Source organism: Mastomys coucha, unplaced genomic scaffold (assembly GCF_008632895.1).
Source record: "Mastomys coucha isolate ucsf_1 unplaced genomic scaffold, UCSF_Mcou_1 pScaffold12, whole genome shotgun sequence".
Taxonomy (NCBI): Eukaryota; Metazoa; Chordata; class Mammalia; order Rodentia; family Muridae; genus Mastomys; species Mastomys coucha.
The window spans coordinates 12,261,014-12,285,992 of NW_022196894.1; the positions used below are offsets into that span (position 1 = coordinate 12,261,014).

The 24,979-nt window shown below is 39.8% G+C and overlaps 1 pseudogene; it reads left to right on the forward strand.

The window, feature by feature from the left end:
* The first annotated feature begins 22,209 nt into the window (after positions 1–22,209).
* LOC116086236 lies at positions 22,210–23,684 on the forward strand (annotated as a pseudogene).
* The last annotated feature ends 1,295 nt before the right edge of the window (positions 23,685–24,979 follow it).

Genomic DNA, 24,979 nt, shown 5'->3' on the forward strand with positions numbered 1-24,979 from the left:
TTACATGTAAATAAAGAAAATATCTAAAAAAAAAAAGAAAAAAAATATTAGTAGTGATGTATTATTTTGAAATATACAGTTAATACATTTGGAGTAGTTTAAAATTTACATTGAGAAAAACATGTGTTTTCAGTATTGCCATAGACAAGCATCTACATAAGACTGTTAAATTGATTGTTGTTTTATATCAAACAACTTTTATAATACTCATTTTTATTGTTATAATATTTTATAAATTTTAAAGAATATGACAAGAAAGATATTGTAGGTATTGAAGGGGGAGTCTCTGGGAGGAGTTGGGGTACAAAAGGGAAACAAGAATGGGATTTAATTCTATTTACTTAAAATACATTTTTAAATGTTAACAAATTCAGATAAATTGAAATCATGTAACTTTTCTCATTATAATGCAATAAAACTTAAAAAATAAAAGAGTAAAAACAATTTTTAAAAAAAGACTGAATGCTTGTCTTGACGTTTGTATCAAGTTTGAAAAAGAGGACTTTATAATTTACTCTTTCTCTGAAATGCATGCTTTTCCAAATTATCACAGCCAATGAACCAAACTCTCACCCTCACCTAATATCTGTGGCACCCTCCAAGCAGAACCATTGTTCATTGAAACAGTTGGTGAATGACTTTATGGATAGACAATCTTAATACACACACCATTTCTTAAATAGATGTAACCTGTTCTCTGCGGGCTAAAAATTGTTCTTATTTTGGGCTTCTACCACAGTAAGAGCCAAGATTTTAAGCTCTACTAAATAAAAAACAAACAAACAAACAAAAAGACTTTATATATTTATGTTCATTTTAAAAAAATACTAGTAGTGATGTATTATTTTAAAATATACAGTTAATTTGTTTGGAGTTGTTTAAAATTTATATTGAGAAAAATGTATGCATTTTCAGTAGTGGTGTAGAGAAGCATCCGCATAAGACTGTTAAATTGATTGTTGTTTTATATCAAACAACTTTTATAATACTCATTTTTATTGTTATAATATTTTATAAATTTTAAAGAATATGACAAAAAAAACGTATTGTAGGTATTGAAGGGGGTGAGAAGTTGGGGTACAAAAGGGAAACAAGAATGTGATTTAATTCTATTTACTTAAAATGTTTTTAAATTTAACAAACTTAGATAAATTGAAATTATGTATCTTTTCTCATAATGCAATAAAAATTAAATCAATAAAAAAAGAAAAAATTGGGGAACAGAGCTAAACAGAGAATTCTCAACTGAGAAAACTCAAAGGGCCAAGAAGCATCTAAGAAATGTTCAACATCTTTAGTCATCAGGGAAATGCAAATTAAATTGACCCTGAGATTCCACCTCACACCAGTCAGAATAGCTAAGATCAAAAACTCAGGTGACAGCAGATGCTGGTGAGGATGTGGAGAAAGAGGAACACTCCTCCATTGCTGGTGGGATTGCAAGCTGGTACAACCACTCTGGAAATCAGTTTGGTGGTTCCTCAGAAAGTTAGACATAGTAATACCTGAGGACCCAGCTATACCACTCCTGGGCATATAACCAGAAGATGCTCAAACATGTAATAAGGACACATGCTCCACTATGTTCATAGCAGCCTTACTTATAATAGCCAGAAACTGGAAACAACCCAGATGTCCCTCAACAAAGGAATAGATAGAGAAAATGTGGTACATCTACACAATGGAGTACTACTCAGGTCTTAAAAACAATGAGTTCATGAAATTTGCAGGCAAATGGATAAATCTAGAAAATATCATCCTGCGTGAGGTGACTCAGTCACAAAAGAACGCACATAGCATGTACACACTGATAAGTGGATATTAGGCAAAGAGCGTGGAGTACCCACAATACAACTTACGGACCACATGAAGCTCAAGAAGAAATAAGACCAAAAAGTGGATGCTTCAGTACTACTTAGAAGGGGGAACAATGTCATCAAGGGAAGTAGGAGGTGGGAGGGACATGGGAGAAAAAGAGCAGTGGGAGGGGAATAAGAGGGGCCAAATCCAGTATGAGAGGAGGTGGAATAGATGTATAGAAGGTCAGGAAACTGAACAGAGATGTGTAGCAATGGGGGATGGGGAACTGGTGGTAGCATCCAGAAAGTACCAGATATCAGGAAAGCAAGAGCCTCCCAGGACCCCACATAGATGGCATTAGCTGAAATACTCCACAAAGGGGAGAGAGAACCTGTCAAGGCCATATCCAGAGGTTAGGCATGGGCCTCCAGTAGAGGGATGAGGCCACTCACATATCTCCAAAATTTTAATACAGAACTGCTCCTCTAATGAAAATGCAAAGACAAACAGTAGAATAGAGACTGAAGGAAAGGCCATCCAGAGACTGCCTCACCATGCAGACACCAAACCCAGACACTATTGCAGATGCCAAAAAGTGCTTGCTGACAGGAGCCTGATACAGCTGTCTCCTGAGAGGTTCTGCCAGGTCCTGACCAATACAGATGAGGATGCTCGCAGACAACCGTCGGACTGAGAACAGGGACCCCAATGGAGGAGTTAGGGGAAGAACTGAAGGAGCTGAAGGGGCCTTATCTGGCATCAATGGAAGGGGAGGCCCTTGTCCTGTGAAGGCTTGATGCCGCAGTGTAGAGAAATGCTAGTGGCAGGGGAGGCAACAGTGGGTGAGTGGATTGGGGAACACCCTCAGAGAAGCAGGGTAAGGGGGAATGCAATAGCGGCTTTGCAGAGAAGAAACCTGGAAAGGGGATTACATGTGAAATGTAAACCAATAAAATATCCAATTAAAAAATAAAATAAAATTAGTAATCTATCTCCATGCATCTAATTTTTTATGATATTAGTCTCCTCCTCCTTTTTTCTTTTATTTGTTTTTCTTTTGTTGGATATTTTCTTTAGTTACATATCAAATGTAACTATCCCATCCTCCCTTCTCCTGCTTCTATGAGGGTGTTCCCCCACCCACCTACTCCTGCCTCCCCACCCTGCCACTCCCCTAGATTGGGGCATTGAGCCTTTACAGAACCAAGGACCTCTCCTCCCACTGATGCCTGACAAGGCCATCCTATTTTACTAACGTGGCTGGAGCCATGAGTTGCTCCATGTGTATTCTTTGGTTAGTTGTTTAGTCCCTGGGAGCTCTGGGAGGTCTGGTTGGTTGATATTGTTGTTCTTTCTATGGGATTGCAAACCCCTTCAGCTCCTTCAGTCCTCTCTCTACCTCCTCCATTGGAGACCCCATGCTCAGACCAATGGTTGGCTGTGAGCATCCACCTCTGTATTTGCCAGGCTATGAAAAAGCCTCTCAGGAGACATCTATATCAGGCTGTAGAAAGGATAGAGAAGACAAAAGATAGAAATCCCCAAATCTAAGCTCTCTAATTAATTTCTTCCCTGACCAAAGCTACAACATTTGCAAGTTATCCCTTAAAATGACAACACGAGTATAATTTATAAAATAACCATAACTAGACACACAAACCCAAGGAATCAGGTGACTCTCCATAGCTTCTTGCTTAATTGGGGCAATAAATATTTTTAAGGGGTGGAGAGAGGTAGGAAAATTGGAAAAGTTGGTTAGACTTAAGAAAGCTAGCTTTAGGATTTGTTTGGTGAGTATTTCACTCATTGGTTTAGTTGCCATCTCTGGTTCTTAGGAAATAGCCCAGTTGCTAGTATCATTCTTGTTTGAAACCTTTTGAATCAGTCCACCCTGCTCTCAGCACTAATGCCTGTACCCATTTCTAAGTGTCAACTTGAATACATAGAAACACATTCTACCCAGAACTCCCAGTGGCTATACCTGGCAGAATCTCAGGAATGGTATTAAAACAACTGAACTTGTTCCTAAGACAATTTTTGGGATATTCTGGAGGGAAAATAAGTGGTTGCCTTTTACCCTTGTCCTAAGAATCTGCCTAAGACTAAATTGAAGAGTTCTAGACTAATTTTATTGGCAGGGAAGATTTCAAGACAATCTAGTATTGATTCTGTCATGTGATTATTAGTGACTACCCGTAAGAGTACATATGGAGGGACTCATGGCTCCAGCAGCACGTGTACAGCAGAGGATGGCCAAGTCGGTCATCTATGGGAGGAGAGGACCTTGGCCCTGTGAAGGTTCTATGCCCCAGGGTAGGGGAATGCCAGGGCCAGTAAACAGAATGGGGTGAGATTGTGAGCAGGGGAAGAGGGGAGGAAACAGGGGATTGTTTTAGTTTTGGGGGTTTTTTTATTTTATTTTATTTTATTATTTTTTGTTTTTTTGGAGGGGAACCTGGGAAAGGAGATATTGTAAATAAATAAAACATCTAATAAAAAAAGAAAAAGAAAAAGGGCAAGGGTAGAGGGATGGAGAAATAAAATAGGAGAAAAAAGCATGGAGAAATTGAATGTTGGGGCTTTAGTTTATGCTAAAAGAGGTAAGGGAATTTATGTTAAAAGACATAAGAAATAGAATAAAGTGAGCTGTGCCCTCAGGATGAGGTGACACTCAACTAATCCTACAATTTGTGAAGATAAAGTACCTATGCAATTAAAGGAAATCTTATGCAACAAAGGAAAATATCAACAAACAAAGCTCATGTAAGTGTAGTTCACAGAGAGGACTAGGTTCCATTCCAAGCAGGTAGCAGAACTTGACAGCTTCCATCACAAGGCTCTGGCTCTAAAGTCATGAAAGATACAGGAATAAAGAGATTGTGGGATCTTCCTCCGTTGTTAAGAAAAGCTGATGAAGCTAGGTGTGTGGCAAGGGAATCTCTGCATGAAGGCCTGAAAAGATCGTTGTGCAAAGCATGAAGGTAAAGCCTAGATTGTGTTGGAGACCCCAGCATGTTGGAGATGCCAGATCTGTAGGATATCTGCCAATGAGAGCTGTAGACAGGGTGTGGAACCAGCCTAAGAGAGAACAGGGTATTACAGTCAACAATGTTTGAAGGAGGATAAGACCCATCTAAGCCCTTTGACATCAGACATAAAGCTACAGGTTTTGGAGTTTGCCCAGCTGGGTTTCAGTCTCACTTTGGCCTATTTCTTCACTATGCCCCTATTCCTCCATTTTGGAATGGTAATGTATATTCTGTCATGTTAGAAGTAAGTAATTTGCTTTTTGATTTTATAGGGATTACAGTTAAGAGTTTACTTGAGGTCTCAAAAGAAACATAGGACGTTGAGTTTTTTAACAATTCTGAAACTGTGAAAGACTATAGGGACTTTTGAAGTTTGATTAAATGCATTTCTGCATTGGGATATGGCCACAGGCCTATATGGGTCAAGGTGTGTAATGTGGTAGTTTGAATGAAAATAGTCTCCACAGACTCATATATTTGAATGTAGGGTTCCTAGTTGGTAGAACTATTTGAGGAAGGTTTAGGAGGTGGTGATATTTTGGAGGAGGCATATCACTAGAGGTTGGCTTTGATGTTTTTAAATTCCAGGCCAAGTGTAGCCTCTCTTTCTCTCTCTCTCTCTCTCTCTCTCTCTCTCTCTCTCTCTCTCTCTCTCTCTCTCTCTCTCTCTGTGTGTGTGTGTGTGTGCATGTGTGTATATATATATATGTATATATATATGTGTATGTATATGTATTATATATATACATATGTATGCACATATGTATATATGTAATACAATAGTTTATAATACAATGCAATGTATCCCCAATAAAATCCAGGCTTTATCTTCATGCTTCACACAATGATCTTTCCAGGCCTTCAAGAAAGGTTCTCTTTCAAATATGTATTTCATATATCACTCTCCACCAGTCTGTTCCTCTCCTTGTCTATGACCCCTAAGGGGTCCAGGACCATCTTGACCTTCCCATCTCCTTCAAGGGTCCAAGCTAAATTTGTCACTTGGTTGTCAGAGCTCCCATTGTCTGAGTGAGAGAGAGAGTTGTATATGTGTGTGAAGTGATGATGATAGCTGATATAGATAGATAGATAGATAGATAGATAGATAGATAGATAGATTAGATAAATAGATAATTGATAGATAATAGATGAAATAGATGATAGATAGATAGATAGATAGATAGATAGATAGATAGATAGATAGATAGGTAGATAGATTCATTTTATAAGTTCTGTTCCTCTAGAGAAATCTGACTAATACAATGACCATACTTTCTCCAGCATGTGAAAGTGACTATTTTAGTTTTCACCTTTAGTAAATAATAGTGTTTATGATAAGCTTATCTATACACTGGAGTATGGTTTTTATCTATACAGTGGAGTGTGAAGAACCATACCAAAATGCACAGACATGGTCACAGAGGCTGAGGCCAAACACCAAGTAAGGACCCCTTGGAAGCTTGTCTTGAGCCCTGGTTGTTCTTATTTTGTTGCTGGAACCAGTTTACCCTAGCCTGTGCCTCAAGGTCTTGCATGCTCTGCACATACCAGCATCACTAAACTGGATACCAGCCATGTTCTAGGAACTCATTAAAACATAGACATGCAGTTCCTATGTCTCTCTCCACCAGCCTGTTCTCCTCTTCTCCTGCGACCCCTAGATGTCCCAGACAATCTTCCCCTTCTGGTTCACAACTCCTTCTTCAAGAGTCCAAGCTGAATTTATCCCTTGGTCCTTGGAACTCACACTGTCTGGAATGATATCTTGCTTTGTATATCTCTTGTTCCACATTCTTTTATTCAACAGTTATTTAATAAAACTGAAATGACAGGATAATGTGCTGAGAGAACAATAAGCACACCAGTTTGTAACTCAGAAATTCCAACACTAAAGCAGAATAGGCTAAAATTTTATTGTGAGACTGGTAAGAAGATTCCAGTGATCAGGGTGAGCTACTTTTTATATCTTTGTTGTCCATCCCATAGCAACCACTTGAAACTTGCATTTAAAGAATCTGTGGGGGACTGGAAAGATGGTTCAGTGGTTAGGAGCACTGACTGCTCTTCCAGAAGTCCTGAGTTCAATTCCCAGCACTGACATGGTGGCTCTGGGATCAGATGCCCTCTTCTGGTGTATCTAAAGACAGCTACAGTGCACTCATATATATAAAATAACTAAATAAAAGTCTTAACAAAAAAGGAAAAGAAAAAAGAAGAATCTGTGATCTGGCAACTGGATAGTTGGCCTTGATAAAAATAGTAAAATTATGCCTGGAGAGGGAGATGATCAGAAAAAAATGGCAAGAGACAATGACTAGCAATTACTCCTCACTCTAGGGCCCTCCCATGTATTAGCTCTTGACATCCTTCAAGTATATGTTATATCCATTCTCTTTATATAAATTATCTAATAGAAGATCAAAAGTTTCAGCAATTTTCCGACCCCAAACAGCTAAGAAACAACAACAAAAACACAAAAACATAACAAACAAAAAACAACAACAACAACAAAAATCCTGATTGTAAGGGTCTATGTTCTTAATTCCTATTCAGTAAGATTATACTACTCATTGCAACTATAATATAAGTAATTAAGGTATTCTTTTTCATAATGTTCTTTTTCATAACTTCTGAGTATTGCTTCCTTACTCATCTGTATTATAACAGAAAAACCACACTATATGGAATAGACAGTAAGTGCCTAACTACTCAATATCCAAGTGACCAAGTGACAATATCTTAGCTTGTGTTACACTTTCTGTGATGAAACACCATGAGCAAATTTAAGGGTAAAGGATTTATTTTGCTTATAGCTCATTACTAATGGAAGTCAGGGAAGGAACCCAAACAGCACAAGAACCTGGAGACTATAGCTCATGTAGAAGCAAGGAAAGAGTGCTGCTTACTGAGTTGTTCTTAATGACTTGCTCAGCCAGCTTGCTCTCTTGCTTGGCCTTTATTTGTTTTTGTTTTTGTTTTTGTTTTTGTTTTTGTTTTTGTTTTTTTTGGTTGGTTTGCTTTTGTTTCAGTTTAGGTTCTGTGTTCAGTTTTGTAGCCCTGGCTGTCCTGAAACTCACTTTGTAGACCACACTGGTCTCAAACTCAGAGATCCACCTGCCTCTGCCTTCCAAGTGCTAGGGCTGAAGGTTTGTGCCACTGCTTAAGAACCCAGGACCACAAGCCCAGGACTAGAACCATTCACAAATGGGATGGTAATCACTAATTACGAAAATGCCCTACTGTCATGAACCATGTCCGGCTTAAGGCTTAGAAGGAGAAACAGAGTCTAGATACGGTTTGATCTCAAGATTTATTCTCTGCAATGACAAGTATCAGTCCACAACACACACATGGGGTACCTGTCTCAGAAGCAAGTGACAGAGAGGCTCATGGGCAAGGTTTGCAGTTTGTCTACCACTTGACATGTCTCAGGTTGTGGATTCTTCCTCTGGATCCTCTAATTATTTTATTTACCTTCCAAAAGTTATTCACCTCCCTGAGTTCTTCACCCCCTCCACATCCTCTGAGAGGGTACTCTCCCCACCCAGCTGCCCTCCCACCCACCTGTCACACTTGCCCCCCACACCCATACCCACAGCTACACCCACAATCACACCCACAGAGCCACCCAACCCCCTTGCCCACCCATCCCCTCTGCCACTCACCCTCCCACCTCCCCCACCATCATCCCTCTTCCTTGGGGCATTAAGTTTCCACAGGATCAAGCACATCCTCTCCCACTGAGGCCAGACAAGGCAGTCCTCGCTACGCATGTATCTGGGATGATGAACCAGCCCACGTATGCTCTTTGGTTGGAGGCTTAGCCTCTGGGAGCTCTGAGGGGTCCAGGTTAGTTGACACTGTTGTTCTTCCTATAGTGCTGCAGTTCTGTTGAGCCCCTTCAGTCTTTCTTCTAACTCTTCCATATTAGCCCCAACCTCAATCTAATAGTTGGCTGTAAGCATTTGCATTTGTCTCAGTCGGTTGCTGGTAGAGCCTCTCAGAGGAAAGCCATGCCAGGATCCTATTTGCATGGGACATGCCACAATATAGCCTCAGTAATAGTGTCAGGATGTGGTATGCGTGCATGGGATAGATCCCAAGTTGGGCTGGTCACTGGATGGCTTTTGTTTCAGTCTCTGCTCCATTTTTGTCCCTGCATTTTCTTTAGACAGGAACAATTCTGGGTTAAAATTTATGATGATGGGTGGGTGGTCCCCTGCCTCAACTTGGGCTATATCTATCTACTGAGGTGGTCTCTTCCAGTGTCACCTCCCTACTGTTGGGCGTTTTGGCTAATGCTATCCCCATTGAATCCTGGTAGCTTCTCACATCCCAGATCTCTATGACTTTCTAGATGTTCCCCTGCCCCCAACCCCCACTGCTGCATACTTCAATTCATTCTCCTGGCCCTCTGGGTATCCCTCCTGTCTCTTCCCATACCTAATCCTGCCCCTCCTTTTCCCCTCCCTCCTCCCCTCTCCTACCCAGTTTCCTCCCTCCCTCTGCCTCCCAGGAAAATTTGGTCCCCTTCTAAGTGGGTTTCAGGTATCCACACTTGGGTCTTCCTTCTTGTTAAGCTTCCTAGAGTCTGCGAGTTGTATCATGAGTATTCTGACCTTTTTGGCTAATGTCCACTTATCAGTGAGCACATGCCATGCATGTCCTTTTGGGTCTGGATTACCTCACTCAGGATGACATTTTCTAGTTCCTTGTTTTTAATAGCTGAATAGTATTCCATTGTGTAAATGAACCATATTTTCTTTATCCTCTATCTTGATGCAGCCAGGGTGGCAGTCCATCATCCTCTAGTCAGAGAGCAAGACAGCATAATGGGCGGTCTCCACTGCTGTAGCATCAAGACTTCTGCCTGTCTGCTGCAAGTCTCTGCTTTGATTATCTACAAGGGGCAGTCACACTCTAGCCAATCACGCTCTAGCATTATATCATTACAGAGTACTTCATTCTTATCTGATACACACAGCTTACGTGAGCTGACTGCTTATCCAATTCTATCTACTACACACAGAGCTAGCTGACATGAGCTACCTGCTCATCATTGTAAATCCAATTCAGTCCTGCTCTTATTTCTTATTTATATGCTCTCTACAACTATGGATGTGCCTACAGCACGATCTTATGGAAGCATTTCTTCAACTGACATTCCCTCCCCTAAAATGACTTTTATATGTGTCAAGTTTACATAAAAGCTAACTAGCATAGCCAATCTTTTAATTAATGACTGTCATTTATTAAACATCAATCATTACTAGTTATTGTCTTAACTACTTTTTTATTGCTGTGATGAAACACTATGACCAAAGAAATTTATAAAAGAGTTGGGGCTTACAGTTTCAGAGAGGTAGAGTCCATTATCATCATGGTGAGAGCATGACAGCAAGCATGTATAAGTAGTGCGAGAGCCGTATTTGAGAGGTCTCATTTTGAGACACAATGGGATAGCATGAGTCTTTGAAAACTCAAAGCTGCAGCCAGTGACACATCTCCTATAACAAGGCCACACATCCTAAGCCTTTAAAACAGTCCCACCAACCATATCAACATATGGGAGCCATTCTCATCCAAACTATCCCTAATACGTACTTACCAAATTGTGTGTCTTCCACAGTGGGCCATGAACATCTTGGGACTAGAATGGTAATTTCCAGGCTTTTACCAGTTCCAATCTTAAAGGAATTATGAAAAACAATGTTTAAAAATGGTTTCCATGTCAGAATAGGAGAACTAAATTGTGGGGAGTAAGGACAGTGTAAAAGCAAGAATAATGTTATTGGTGACACCTAAGATTAATACCCTATAGTTGAAAATATCACTTACTTACAGCATTAAATATGGAGAGAGCCAGATGTTGTCCAAATACCAAATTCATTTCTACTCACTCTAGTACTAAATATATAGTAGTGAGCTATGGACTCTCTACTACTGGAAGAGAAGACTAGTCATCAGTCTCACCCAGCTACACACCCTGTGGGCCACAATAGCAACCTGCCTGCAAGATACACGGGTACAACAGTGGCACAGACCATAGAGTTAATCACCTTGTCATTGGATTTAAAGCCTACTCCATGACATGGAACACATACCTAACACTGTTAAAAAGACCAAGAACCTGAGGCTAGATAGCCCATAAGCCATAGGGGGAAACCTAGTACTATTATTCTGCTAAAGGAACCTAGCAATAAAATGACACTTAATGGTGTGTTACTATAAATATGTCTTTAAAATCGATGCATTACTCAACCTTTATAGAGGAGCTCCTTTTTACAGTAGGTAATAATAAACACAGAGACCAACAACTGGACAATATGTAGAGAATGAGAGATTTTGGAATACCCAGTCATAATTTAGATGTCTCTATCACACCCCTTCCCCATAAAGCTCCAGAATCTATGTAAAAGAGGAAGCAGAAAGATTGTAAGAGCTAGAGGTGGATAACTCCAAGGAAACAACATTTTCCAGATAAAGCATGATGGATTCCCATATGAACTCACAGAGACTGTGACAGCATGCATAAAAACTGAACAAGTTCAAGTCAGGCAGTGTCCCAGCAGAGAAGTGGACACAAAGACCCATCCAGAACCAACCAGCTATTTACATAAAACCTGCTGGGTTTCAATTAAGAGAAAACATTAGTTTTTCCTGTGGAGTGACACTGAGTATATTAACCATGTTCCAGGACAGGTCTCACACTCAGGAGTAATTGGCCAACAGAAAACATTTCATTTTCTCTGTACATTTGTTTGATTGGTTGGTTTAGTGGGCTACTCCTTCCTTTCTTTCTTTCTTTCTTTCTTTCTTTCTTTCTTTCTTTCTTTCTTTTTAATTTGAGAGAGAGAGAGAACATGGGTAAGAAGAAAGAATATTTGAGGTGAGTTGGGTAGGAGGAAAAAAATACAGACAAAAAATATATTATTTGAAATTTTTTTAAACAAATAAATAAAAATGAGGGAAAAAGTAGTTTCCATGAGCCAAAGGATGTCAAACATGAGCAGAATCTCACCTATAACATCTCTCATTTTCACATACACATTTTTAAATGTTGAAAAATAATCATGAAAAGATAAAGTGATTTTATTTATTCTTTCATGAAAAATTATCCAGAAGATCTGAATGATGCCCAGTCAAGTAAGGAAATGGGTGAAAAATTATATTTTCCTGAATTCTGTCACTGAACAGTGTGCACCATTCAGCAAATTACCCAGCTATTCTGGGCTTTGGTATGACCCACTTCAAATTAAAGAACTGTAAAAGCAATGGTAATATATGCACTTGCTACAAAGGCTTGCTACCAGGTAAGCATTGCTCCACTCATGATCTTATCATTCCCCACCACAGCTCCATCTCACAGACAATAAAATTAAACTTAAATGTTCATATTTAAATCTCTGGTCATGCAAGGCATTGCTTAGAGAAATCATTTACTGTAACTTCTCTGAACATTAAAATTCCATTATATAATTGTTAAATCACCTATTGCTGATAGCTATGAAAAAATGTTGAGGCCAGATGTAGGGTTGATCTGCAGATGACTTGCCTAATGCCCTTCAGACCGGTCTGACTCCATTATTTCTACTCTTTCTACCATGTTCTCATGAACACTTAACAGAATATTGATAGTCCCCTTCTGCTGTCTTCAAATCCACGAGGGAGAGAGGAGACACAAAGAATGACAATCTCGAGCTTCTACACACCTTTATTGCCAGAGCTTTCAGGCTCAGAATCTAGGCCCTGGTATCTCTAACAAGTTAGACTCAATCACCATCCTCAAAAGGCCAATGACAGAGACAAGTAACAGTGGAAAGCAGAAAAATATTTATTCAACATGGTCACATTGAGAAGAGGAAGAAAGAGGTCTTGCTACTTTCAAGTCCATTTTCATGGTCCCAATACAAAGTTCAAGTTTAGGTAGAGATTCAGAGACACATATAACTAAGCAGTCATGGTGAAGGTCAATGTCACATCATTGTCTCAGTTCCCATTGTTTCTACAATACAAGTTGTCACAACTGTATGAAATATCTTCCTGGGAGAAAAGTTCCTCCTCTGGCTGGCAGTGGGTTCCAGTGTTTTCTTTTTCTCATCTTAAGATTCTTGAAGAAATTCCAATTTCTTAAAGGCTATTTTTTCCAATATTCTAATAGCCAAAAGGATACAAGTGGGTTTTTTTTATAATAACTTTACTTTTGCTAAAATTGTTACACCAGAAAACATAACCCAATGCCAACTTCCTTCAGTATTTCACAGGAGAAGCCCCTCCCTAACTCCAGAAGAGGTGTGGTGAGTAGACTGGGAGGACAATCATCAAGTGAAGATGTGATTCCAAGCATTCAGGTAAGCAAGGACTTAAGTGTTTAAGACTGGCTTTTCATCCTTCAGACTCAGGAAGACTCCCTAGCTGACCCCAGGGCAAAGGAACAGAAGCCTCAGCCAGGACAGGGAGGTTCTTGGCAGCCCTCCCTGCTGGCCTCTCAGAATTGCTCTGTCTTCTTCCAAATGAGCTGCAGGAGTACCAGAAAACCACAATTTTAAAATTGACTTCATCTGCAAGAATCAAACTTACTTTGGCAGTTCTCTTGGAGGGGAAAACAGACAACTAATCCTTCCCTGCTCCCTCCCCATGACAAAATGAACAGTTACAACATAAGGCCTATTGGAGCCAGGTCCAATTACAAAAAAAAAAAAGGCACTTGAAGATCTGAAATATTACACAATGTACAAATGTGGAGAAACAGTTTCGAGATGAATTAAAGGCTTTTAAAATATCCCTTTGTTTTTTTAATTGACAAACTGGCACCTTAGGATCACCAAGGGGCCTTAGCATCCAGAGCATCAAGAAACACTGGATGCAATGAGCAATGTTCAGAGAAATTTGGTAAGCAAAGATCTTTCTGTTTGGGGAAGGGTCTATATCTGTTTGCTTTATTTAAGCTCATCACCAAAGATGATGAAAACTAATTTATGTCGATCCGTTTATAAGTTGCTTCATCATTTATAAAAAGCATAAATTTAATTTGCATAACATTATCAAACATGCTCAACTTCTAATATTTAACAATATTTTACAGTAAGAAAGGTACATTCTAAGGAGTAAGCTTAAACTGTTGAGAGGGATTTGCACATGAAAAAACCTTTAAAAGTGACAATACAAATAATCAAAAACTTAATAGCACAAAGTGCTGCATTTTGAGTGTGGTTTGTCCTCCAAAGTTTCAAATACTAGAAGTGTGGTCTCGTGTGCTGACAAAGTTGAAGTAGAAAAGCTTTTAAAGAGGACCAATCGAGTGTGGTGGTGACAGACTCAGGTTGTCAAGACTAGAGTTTTACACCAGCCTGGGCTATACTAGAGCTTTGCTTAAAAGGGGCGGGGGGAGGGACAGGGAATGCTCCACCCTTATGAATGAAGGTGTCACGAAAGAATGGACTGGTTCTTGTGAGAATGAAAACTGTTTGTGCTTAGGTCTCTTTTTATGGCCACTTCCTGTTCATTTATAATCGTTTTGTTGTTGTTGTTGTTGTTTTCACAGTCCAAACAAAATTCTGATGAGAATCATCTGAAAGGAGAAAACTTTCCATGTTCAGCTACCAAACGTGAGACACAACATCAAGGTGGCAAAAGCACATGGCAGAAGATGTTGCTCAACTCAGGGCAGCCAGAAGGAACATAGATAAAGGACCATGACTCATTTCCTCCAAATAGGCCTGAATCTCCAGCTAGGCCCCACTTTTGAATATTCATAGACTGTGAACTCACCAATGAAGTAGTTCATTGATGGAGCTTAGAGCCAACCCCCATGATTCAATCAATTCTCAATGCTCCATGTCTGAACACTGATAAACTGCGGACCAAACCTCCAACACACAATCTTTTGAGAGATAATCCAGATTCTAACCATAACAGTCATTAAGTAATATAGCCAGTGGTTTCTTACCAGAACACTAGCCCTATTATGTCTGTAATCATACTCCCTAGAAAACTGAGCCAAATAAACTCCTTATTTTGCAAGTTACCTTGTTACAGCAACACTGGACAACTAAGATACAGGGAGTATACAAATCTGTTTACTGAAATCCAGAATTACTACAGAGAAAGTTTTAAGTACCATGTAGAAAAATCAAGGGGTCATTTTTAGTCAAATATAGGAAGCAATAGACAACAAACACCTATCAAAAGGTTTGTAGTTCATCAGCTTACATACAGTTGGTGAATATTTATAGAGTCAGCACAACTTGTAACATGAAGTTTATGATCTTATGAGAATGGGGGATAAATTGACTCCCTCAATCATCCATGAACTCCTTATTAATCACCAGGAGCTGTGCCAGTGACACATGAATACTAAGCATCGTGAAAGCCATCAAACTTGATCCATTTAGACTTGAGATTTGTACAAAGACATAATAATTGATCAATTTGCATTCTTCTGCATGTTGACTGTCAGTAGAGCCAGCACTATTTGTTGAAAATGCTGTCTTTTTCTACTGGATGGGTTTAGCTCCTTTGTCAAAGATCAAGTGACTGTAGGTATGTGAGTTCATTTCTGGGTCTTCAATTCTATTCCATTGATACATCTGCCTGTCATTGTACCAATACCATGGAGTTTTTGTCACAATTGCTCTGTAGTACAGCTTGAGGTTGGGGATAGTAATTCGACCAGAAGTACTTTTATTGTTGAGAATAGTTTTTGTTATACTGGGTTTTTGTTATTCCAGATGAATTTGCAAATTGCTCGTTCTAACTCTATGAAGAATTGAGTTGGAATGTTGATGGGGAATGCATTGAATCTGTAGATTGCTTTTGGTAACATGACCATTTTTACTATATTAATCCTGCCAATGCATGAGCATGGGAGATCTCTCCATCTTCTGAGGTCTTCTTGGATTTCTTTCTTCAGAGACTTGAAGTGCTTGTTATACAGATATTTCACTTGCTTAGTTAGAGTCACACCAAGGTATTTTATAATATTTTATATTATTTGTGACTATTGAGAAGAGTATTGTTTCCCTAACTTCTTAGAGGAAGGCCACTGATTTGCTTGAGTTAAATTTATATCCAGCCACTTTGCTAAAGTTGTTTATCAAGTTTAGGAGTTCTCTGTTGGCATTTTGGGGGTTACTTAGTATACTATCATATCATCTGCAAATAGTCATATTTTTTACTTCTTCCTTTCCAATTTGTATCCTTTTGACCTCCTTTGGATGTCCAGTTTTTCTGTCTAGGACTTCGAGTGCTATAATTGAATAGGTAGGGAGAGAGTGGGCAGCCTTGTCTAGTCTCTGATTTTAGTGGAACTGCTTCAAGTTTCTCTCCATTTAGTTTGATGTTGGCTACTGGTTTGCTGTATATTGCTTTTACTATGTTTATGTATGGGCTTTGAATTCCTGATCTTTCCAAAACTTTTATCAAAAGGGTTGTTGGATTTTGACAAATCTTTTTCAGCATCTAATGAAATGATCAGGAGATTTTTTTCTTTGGATTACATTGATAGATTTCTGTATATTGAACCATGCCTGCATCCCTGGGAAGAAGCCTACTTGATCATAGTGAATGATGGTTTTGATGTGTTCTTAGATTCGGTTTGCAAGAATTTTATTGGGGATTTTTGCATCAATATTCATAAGGGAAATTGGTCTGAAGTTTGCTTTCCTTGTTGGGTCTTTATGTGGTGTAGTTATCAGAGTAATTGTGACATCATACAATGAATGGGGCAGTGTTCCTCCTATTTCAATTTTGTGGAATAGTTTGAAAAGTATTGGTATTAGGTCTTCTTTGAAGATCTGATAGAATTCTGCACTAAATCCATCTGGTCTTGGGCTTTATTGGTTGGCAGACTTTTAATGACTGCTTCTACTTCTTTAGAGGTTATGGGACTGTTTAGATGGTTTATCTGATCCTGAGTTAACTTTGGTATTTAGTATTTGTCTAGAAAATTGTCCATTTCATCCAGATATTCCAGTTGTGTCGAGTATAGATTTTTGTAGTAGGTTCGGATGATTTTTTTTAATTTCCTGTTTCTGTTGTTATATCTCCCTTTTCATTTCTGATTTTGTTGCTTTAGATACTGTCTCTGTGCCCTCTAGTTAGTCTGACTAAGGGTTTATCTATCTTCTTGATTTTCTCAAAGAACCAGCTCCTGGTTTTGTTGATTCTTTGTATAGTTCTTTTTGTTTCTATTTGGTTGATTTCAGCCCTGAATTTGATTTTTTCCTGCCATCTACTCTTGGGTATATGTGCTTCTTTTTATTCTAGAGCTTTCGGGTATGCTGTTAACTGCTAGTGTATGCTCTCTCCAGTTTTTTTTTTTTTTTTTTGGAGGCACTCAGAGCTATGAGTTTTCCTCTTAGCACTGCTTTCATTGTGTCCCATAAGTTTGAGTATGTTGTACCTTCATTTTCATTAAATTCTAGAAAGTCTTTAATGTGTTTCTTTATTTATTCCTTAACCAAGTTATCATTGAGTAGAGCATTGTTCAGCTTCCATGTGTATGTGGTCTTTCTGTTGTTTTTGTTGCTATTGAAGACCAGCCTTAATCTATTGTGACCTGATAGGAGGCTGGGATTATTTCAATCTTCTTATATTTGTTGAATTTTGTTCAGTAACCAATCATATGGTCAATTTTGGAGAAGGTAACATGAGGTGCTGAGAAGAAGATATATCATTTGATTTAGGATGAAACGTTCTATAGATATCTGTTAAATCCATTTGGTCATAGCATTTATGTTAAGGAATGTTTGTTCTATTTAATAGTGACCAGAAAGCATACAAGCAAGGATACAAACAAAACATGAAATATAAAACACAAGAAAAATTAATTCTATCCATGTGACAATACTGTGAGGCATATATGTATTAAGTAGTACTCATGAGGTCCTTATAATATTTTCAAGAATCCATTGTTGGTCTTAGAACACATACTGCTAGGTCCAAAGTGGGCCCCCAAAATGACAGTGCCACTGAAAATGTTTAAATTAAGATCTAGGCTCAGCTAAAGCTAGACTCTGACCAGATAAACAGAAGAATTTCTAGCAGGTAAACAACGACGAAAAATCAGTATCCCTCAGAACCTTCTGAAATGAATTTTTGTCTGTCAGAAAAAACTATTACTTCTCTTATCTGTCCCTATAGTCATCTACCTCAGCAGATGGGCCATCTAGTTCCCTATCAACACATACAACACATATCAAAACCCCCACACTAGCTCCCAGGCTTTTCTGTCTCCATTAAAACATTCCTATAAAACATATCAAAGTCCCCAAGTTAACCTCTGGGCTCTTCTGGCCTGCAAACCTGCTACTGTAAACTTCCAAGCTATCCCCATTTTCATGATCCCTCCCACTGCAACTGTCCTTTTAAAACTAGCAAGGCTTTGCCTCCCTGTTAGCATCAAATGCATCTGTGGACAGCCAGAAGCTATTTACAACCAGTCTGTGGACCCAGCGACATCTCTAGGACACAGTGCTGCTTGTGCATCCATTGCCATGGCACCTATTGCACACCCTTCTACACATGTGTTACCTACATCATAGCCAGGATAAAAGACATGTACCCCAACCCATAGCTCTCTCTCTACTTCACTTCTTCCCCCTCACCTTAGAGGTGCCTCTGTTAATAACACTTCCCAAGGGAGACCTGCACTGGCTTGGCCATGATTTGTCCATGAGTGCCTTTTGCTTCTCTCTCTGCCTCCTGCCTCCAAGAAGATAGCCTTGGCAATTTGAATAAACCCTTGTTTCCACCTGTGGAGTGATCTTGTTTGATGGTTTCACTGAGCCCTTGCTTTAAAGTTCCTTTTGGTTAAAGGGTATACAATATACACATATTTTTCAATGCCCATAATATTTCACAATATATATATATGAACACATACATATATATACAAATATATATGTGTGTGTGAAATATATACATGTGTGTATATATATATATCAACAATTATTTATTATTCTCCTTTTAATGGACATTAAGGTCATTTCCAATTTCTACTATAGAATAACACAGCAGTGCATTTTATTCTTTATACACCTTATACCCATATGCTGGTATGCATGTAAGGGTGCTTCAAACATAAAACTGACTGATGAAAGTTGTTTGTTTTTCATTTTTCCAGATTCTGACAAACATTATCAAAGGGCTATGAAAACTACAGCAAAAGTGAGCACATTTTCCCTGTGCATCTTCAGCCCAAGATGCCATGTCTGTCCTCTGATCTTTGGCACGTGTAATCAATAAAATATGGAGACTCTCAGTGTTTATGTACATTCCCCTCGTTTTCAGTTTGTTGAGTCTCTGTGGAGTTCATTGGTCATTAGCCTTTATGGTGCTCCCCCACGCTGCTCCTCACAATGCTATTGGACCAGTTTCTCACAGACAATCTGTGGGTAACTATTGTCTTAGTTTACTTTCAATTGCTGTGATAAAGACAATGACTAAACACAACTTCAGGAGGAAAAGTTTTATTTAATCTTATACTTTTCAGTCCACTATGAGAAGGGAAATCAGGACAATAACTCAAGTCAGAAACTGAAGCAACAGCCATACAGGAAGACTCTTTCCTGGTTTGCTCCTCATGGCTTGCTTAGCCTACATCTTATAAAACTCAGAACCACCAGACAAGGGTAGCATGGGCAACCTTGCGGGGGCAATTTCTCACTTGAAGTTCCTTCTTCTCAGATAGCTCTAGATGTGTCAAGTTGGCAAAACACTAACTAGAAAAGTGGCAGGCAGAATCCCTCATCTGTATTTAGTGTCTGAACTTAAAACACAGTACTACTCACTAGTGAGAGGTGATCTGAGTATCTATTTGGTTTTGGTTCTGTCAAGCAGATCTGGCAAGTATTTCTTCTCTGGTTTGTTTGCTTGCTTGTGTGCAAGCATGCATGTGTGTGTGTGTATGTGTGTGTGTGTGTGTGTGTGTGTGTGTGTGTTGCTTTAGTAAGTTCTTTATCATTCCACTGAATGAATATATCCCTATATTCTCTCTTTTACTACTTTATCCAGCTCTAGGTTTCATCTATAGTTTACTTTTGTGTTTGGAGAAAGCATTCTACCATCCCCACTATACGGAGGCCATAGTTCCAAATGTACTTATGGGATGGTTAATCCATCATGACTCCGTTACAAGCTATTTGTAACCCCATGTATTCCAAGGAACCAAGCTCCCTATTTCCAGGTGACATGATAGCCTTTGACAAATCAATGATTCATAAAAGTTATCAAAATACAAATGCATACCAAGTCTTATAAAGTCTGTCAGTAGCTTCCAGCTTCTATCAGTTTTCCTATAGCCTCCCAGCTCTGAGAAAGAGGACTGTGATATCACCAAGACTATTCTCCATAAGAGCATGATTCAGGCTGCAGACATGGCTTGGCAATTAACAGCATCTGTTATTCTTCCAGAGGACCCAGGTTCAGTTTCCAGCACCCACATGGTGGTTCACAATCACCCACAACCCCAGTTCCATGGGATCCAATGTCCTCTTCTGGCCTCCAAAGGTACTAGGCACACATGGTATACATACAGACAAAGTACTAGTTATGCACAAAATAAAAATTTGTAAACTCTTTAAAGAAAGCAAAGATTTATCTGGGGCCTGTGAGGTGGCACAGTAGGTATAAGTACTTTCTTAAAAGCCTGAAGATCTGATTTTGATCCTCAGGACCTATATGTTGAAAGGAGACCATCCTAATCGCAGCCCTTGGGGGGTTAGAGGCAGGTGGATTTCTGAGTTCAAGGCCAGCCTGGTCTACAGAGTGAGTTCCAAGACAGCCAGGGCTACACAGAGAAATCCTGTCTTGAAAAACCAAAAAAGAAAAAGAAAAGAAAAGAAAAGAAAAGAAAAGAGACCATCCTCTGACTTTGGCATGTATACTATACACACATACACACACACACATACACACACACACACACACATACACTCACACACACATACACACACTTAATAAAACAAATTATTTTGAAAAGAGTATAATTCATTCAACTTTACAATAAAAATGATGGGCTATAGATTTACTGTGGCTTGAGTCAGAAATATATGTCATTAGATTAATGTGCTTCAGCAATTTCTTTTGGGGAGGTTATTGAAGCTTTAGGGAGTGGGACTTACATGAGGAAGTAGGTCAGAGGGGACTAGATCTTGAGAGTTTATCATTCTTAGCTCCTTCCTGTCTCCTTTCTTCCTAGTGCACTAAGATATAAGAAATGACCACTCCAAGGTTCCAGGACTCCCCCAAGCATACTTATGTACGTACTTACTTATGAAAAACACCAAATTTTCTCAGCCAGCTGGCACCAGAAGCACTGTGTGCCCTTCACACTTCAACTTATGACTTTTTCCAATATTCAGAAAATCTGTGACTTTAGAAGTACTATATGACCCTGTCCACATATTAAAGAATAACCACCTTTATTAAAAGGCCAGCTATGCCACAGCTTTTAAGACAAGCTGGACAAGATCCTCCCCCATAGGGCTCCATACCCAAAGAGTGCCCGGAGGGAATGAGCCTCCCAGGAGTGTGGACGGGCCTCTGAGGGCAGGTGGGACCACCACTGCTGCTCAGAGGAACCTGCCCAGAACCCGCAGGAAACAGGAAACTAGGGACAGCCTGGAACAGGAGCCTTCCAGTTTCCCTCTGTGCCTGTAGCAGATCCTCTGCCACAAGGCCCCATACCCAAATAGTGCTGGGAGGGAGCGAGCCTCCCAAGAGTGCCTACACACCTTCAAGCACAGGGAAGACCACCACTTCTCTTCAAATTCCTAGCCCAAAAGGGACTTCCCCTGAGCATCAGGACACAGGAACCAAGGATAAGCTGAGGACAGGCTCCTTCTGATCTCTGTCTGCACCCCAGAACTGACCCTGTACTACAGATCTCCATACCTAAATTCCTCCCAGAGAGAACTGATCTCCCAGGAGTACTAACACACAGGCTTGCAGAAGGAATAAGCCAAAGTCAGAGACAGCAAGACCAGCTAACACCACAGATAACCAGATGGTGAGAGGCAAGAGCAAGAACATAAGCAACAGAAACTAAGACTACTTGGCATCCTCAGAATCCAGTTCTCCCACCACAGTAAACCCTGGTACCCCAACACACCAGAAAAGCAAGACTCTGGTTTAAAATCACATATCATGATGATAATAGAAGACTTTAAGGACATAAATAACTTACTTAAAGAAATAGATGATAGGTGCACTGTGCGCAGCGCAGGTCCTGTTCGCCCTGCCTGCCGGGGGCTGCAGCCAAGGCCAGGCATGAGGAGCTGCCAGGCCCTCAGTGGGTAGATGGAGGCAGCTCCTCGCTGTGCCTGAGCTGTTGCACAGAAGGGGCTATAGGCCATGCTTTCCCCGCCAAAGCCACAGCATGGTTGACTATCTTGTGGAGTATGACTGTGATGTTGTACATGATGATGAGTTAACTATCCGAGTTGGGGAAATCATCAGAAATGTGAGAGAAAAAAAAGCTACAGGAAAAAGGATGGCTAGAAAGAAAACTAAATGGGAGACGTGGAATGTTGTTCCCTTACAATTTTGTTGAGGAAATTAAGCTACAGACAGAAGCCAAAGATGACAATTTGCCCATTAAACAGGAAAGGTACGGAAATGTAGCAAGTCTTGTACAGCAAATCAGCACTTATGGACTTCCAGCTGGAGGAATTCAGTCACATCCACAAACCAAAGCTGTTAAGAAGACAAAAAAGCATCAGTGTTTAGTTCTTTTTGACTACTCTCCACAAAGTGAGGACAAACTGGAACTGATCATGGGGGATGTCATTGATGTCATCGAAGAGATAGAAGAAGGCTGGTGGAGTGGATCCCTGAACAATAAGTTGGGACTGTTTCCCTCAAACTTTGTGAAAGAATTAGAGTTCACAGATGATGGTGAAACTCACGACGCTGAGGAGGAATCAGAAGTTCCTTCGACTGGCCCCACCTTACAATTGCCATCTCCGGGGACTGGGAGTGAACCTGTTCTAGGATCAGTTGCACAGCCAAAGAAAATCTGAGGAATTGGATTTGGAGACATCTTTAAAGAAAGCTCTGTGAAACTTAGGATAAGAATTTCCAGTAGTGAAATAGAGGAGAAAAAAAGCAGAAAAGCCTTTAATCCTACCGTCACTGGGATCTAGAAGCCAGAAGGTGGAGGTAACAAAACCAAACACTGGTGGCAAGATTAAAGCTAAGGACTACTGTAGAACGTTATTTCCCTATGCAGGAACCAACGAAGATGAACTTAGGTTTCGAGAAGGGGAGATAATCCGTTTGATAAGTAAGGAGACTGGAGAAGCAGGCTGATGGAAGGGTGAACTGGATGGTAGAGAAGGAGCATTTCCAGATAACTCTGCTGTTCAGATAAGTGTGAACTAGATATAGACTTTCCAACACCAAAGAAACCACCTCCTCCTGCAAAAGGTCCAGCTCCAAAGCCTGACCTGCTAGCTGCAGAGAAGAAAGCTTTTCCTCTGAAAGGCTGAAGAAAAAGATGAAAAAGCATTGCTAGAACAGAAACCTTCTAAACCAGCTGCTCCTCAAGTCCCACCCAAAAAGCCCACTCCGCCTACCAAAGCCAATAATTTACTGAGGTCTCCTGGAACAGTGTACCCAAAGTGGTCAGAAAAGCCAGTTCCTCCTCCACCCCCAACAGCCAAAATTAATGGGGAAGTTTCTACAATTTCTTCAAAGACTGATACTGAGCTAGTATCAAAACCAAAGCTAGATCCTGAACAATTGCCAGTTAGTCCAAAATCAGTAGACCTTCATGCCTTCATGGCCAGGAACTCCAAAGAAACAGGTAAGCCAGAGTGGGCAAGATTGAAAAAGGACTCAGATGGATTTTAGAACCTCAGATTTGTGTATGCAACTTGCAGAAGTAAATAACCGGCAACTAGCTGAAATGGGCTTAAAATTTAGTAGCCAGAGTGGAAACATGAGGATGATAGGTAGGCAGAACACAGTCCTGTCTGAGCAGAGATTTCTTACTGAGAAACAAAAAAATGAGTAAGACCGACAGACATGCTTAGTGCTTCGTTATGTCTTGACTGTTATGTAATCACCATATCTTCTACATTTCTTGGAGTTGAGTACATTTTGGTTTTTAAAATTTGAAAATGAGGAGCAAGAGAGATGGCTCAGTGGTTAAGAGTACTGGCTGCTCCTCCTTAAACCCACATGAGCTCACAACTGACTGAAACTTTAGTTCCAGGAGATCTGAAGCCCTCTTCTGGCTGCAACCTGTACCTGCATGCATGCTTTTTAAAAAAAATACTAGGATGACATAAACTTTCAGTGCCAGCAATAATTGTAGTTTATAAAACTTAAAAATCTTTATCTGGAGAAACCTGTTATCTATAAGAAAATATTTTTATTATCAATAGGCTTCACATTTACCAAATAATGTTTCTTTAGATTTAGTTTTTTGTTTGTTTGTTTGTTTGTTTGTTTTTGTCATCTTTTGTTTGTCCATTCTTCTGGTTCTTTATACAGTGGGAAGGTGGAGAGCTAGAAGCACAGACATCTTGATTAAGTTTTACCTTTTAGGAGCATTAGGGAGTCATTGCTTTATGGTAAATAAAGATATTATTTTATATAAAGTTTTACATTTGTTTTTAGTTTCTTTCATTTCTTAAAGGACTTTTCATATATGCTTTTATTTTACTTTTATTATAGCACTAGGAAGCAGATGCTGCTTCCTCCATCTTATATGATAGCAGAGTTAACCACAGACACATCAGCATGCTCAGTCACCAGTGAAGAGAATGCTACAGTCCTTGCATATAAATCAGTGCTCTGTTGAACTGAGTACAGGGTCCCCAATGAAGAAGCTACAGAGAGGACCCAAGGAGCTGAAGGGTTTGCAGCCCCTTAGCATGAATAACAATACGAACTAACTAGTACCCTCAGAGTTCCCAGGGACTAAAACACCAACCACCCACCATGGTGGGACTAATGGCTCCAGCAGCATGCGTATAGTAGAGGATGGCCTAGTCAGTCATCAATGGGAAGAGAGGCCATTGGCCCTGTAAAAGTTCTATGCCCCAGTGTAGGGGAATGCCAGGGCCAGGAAGCAGGAGAGGGTGGGGTGGCGAGGAGGGGGAAGGTAATGGGGGGGAGAGGGAACAGGGGTTTGTTCTTGT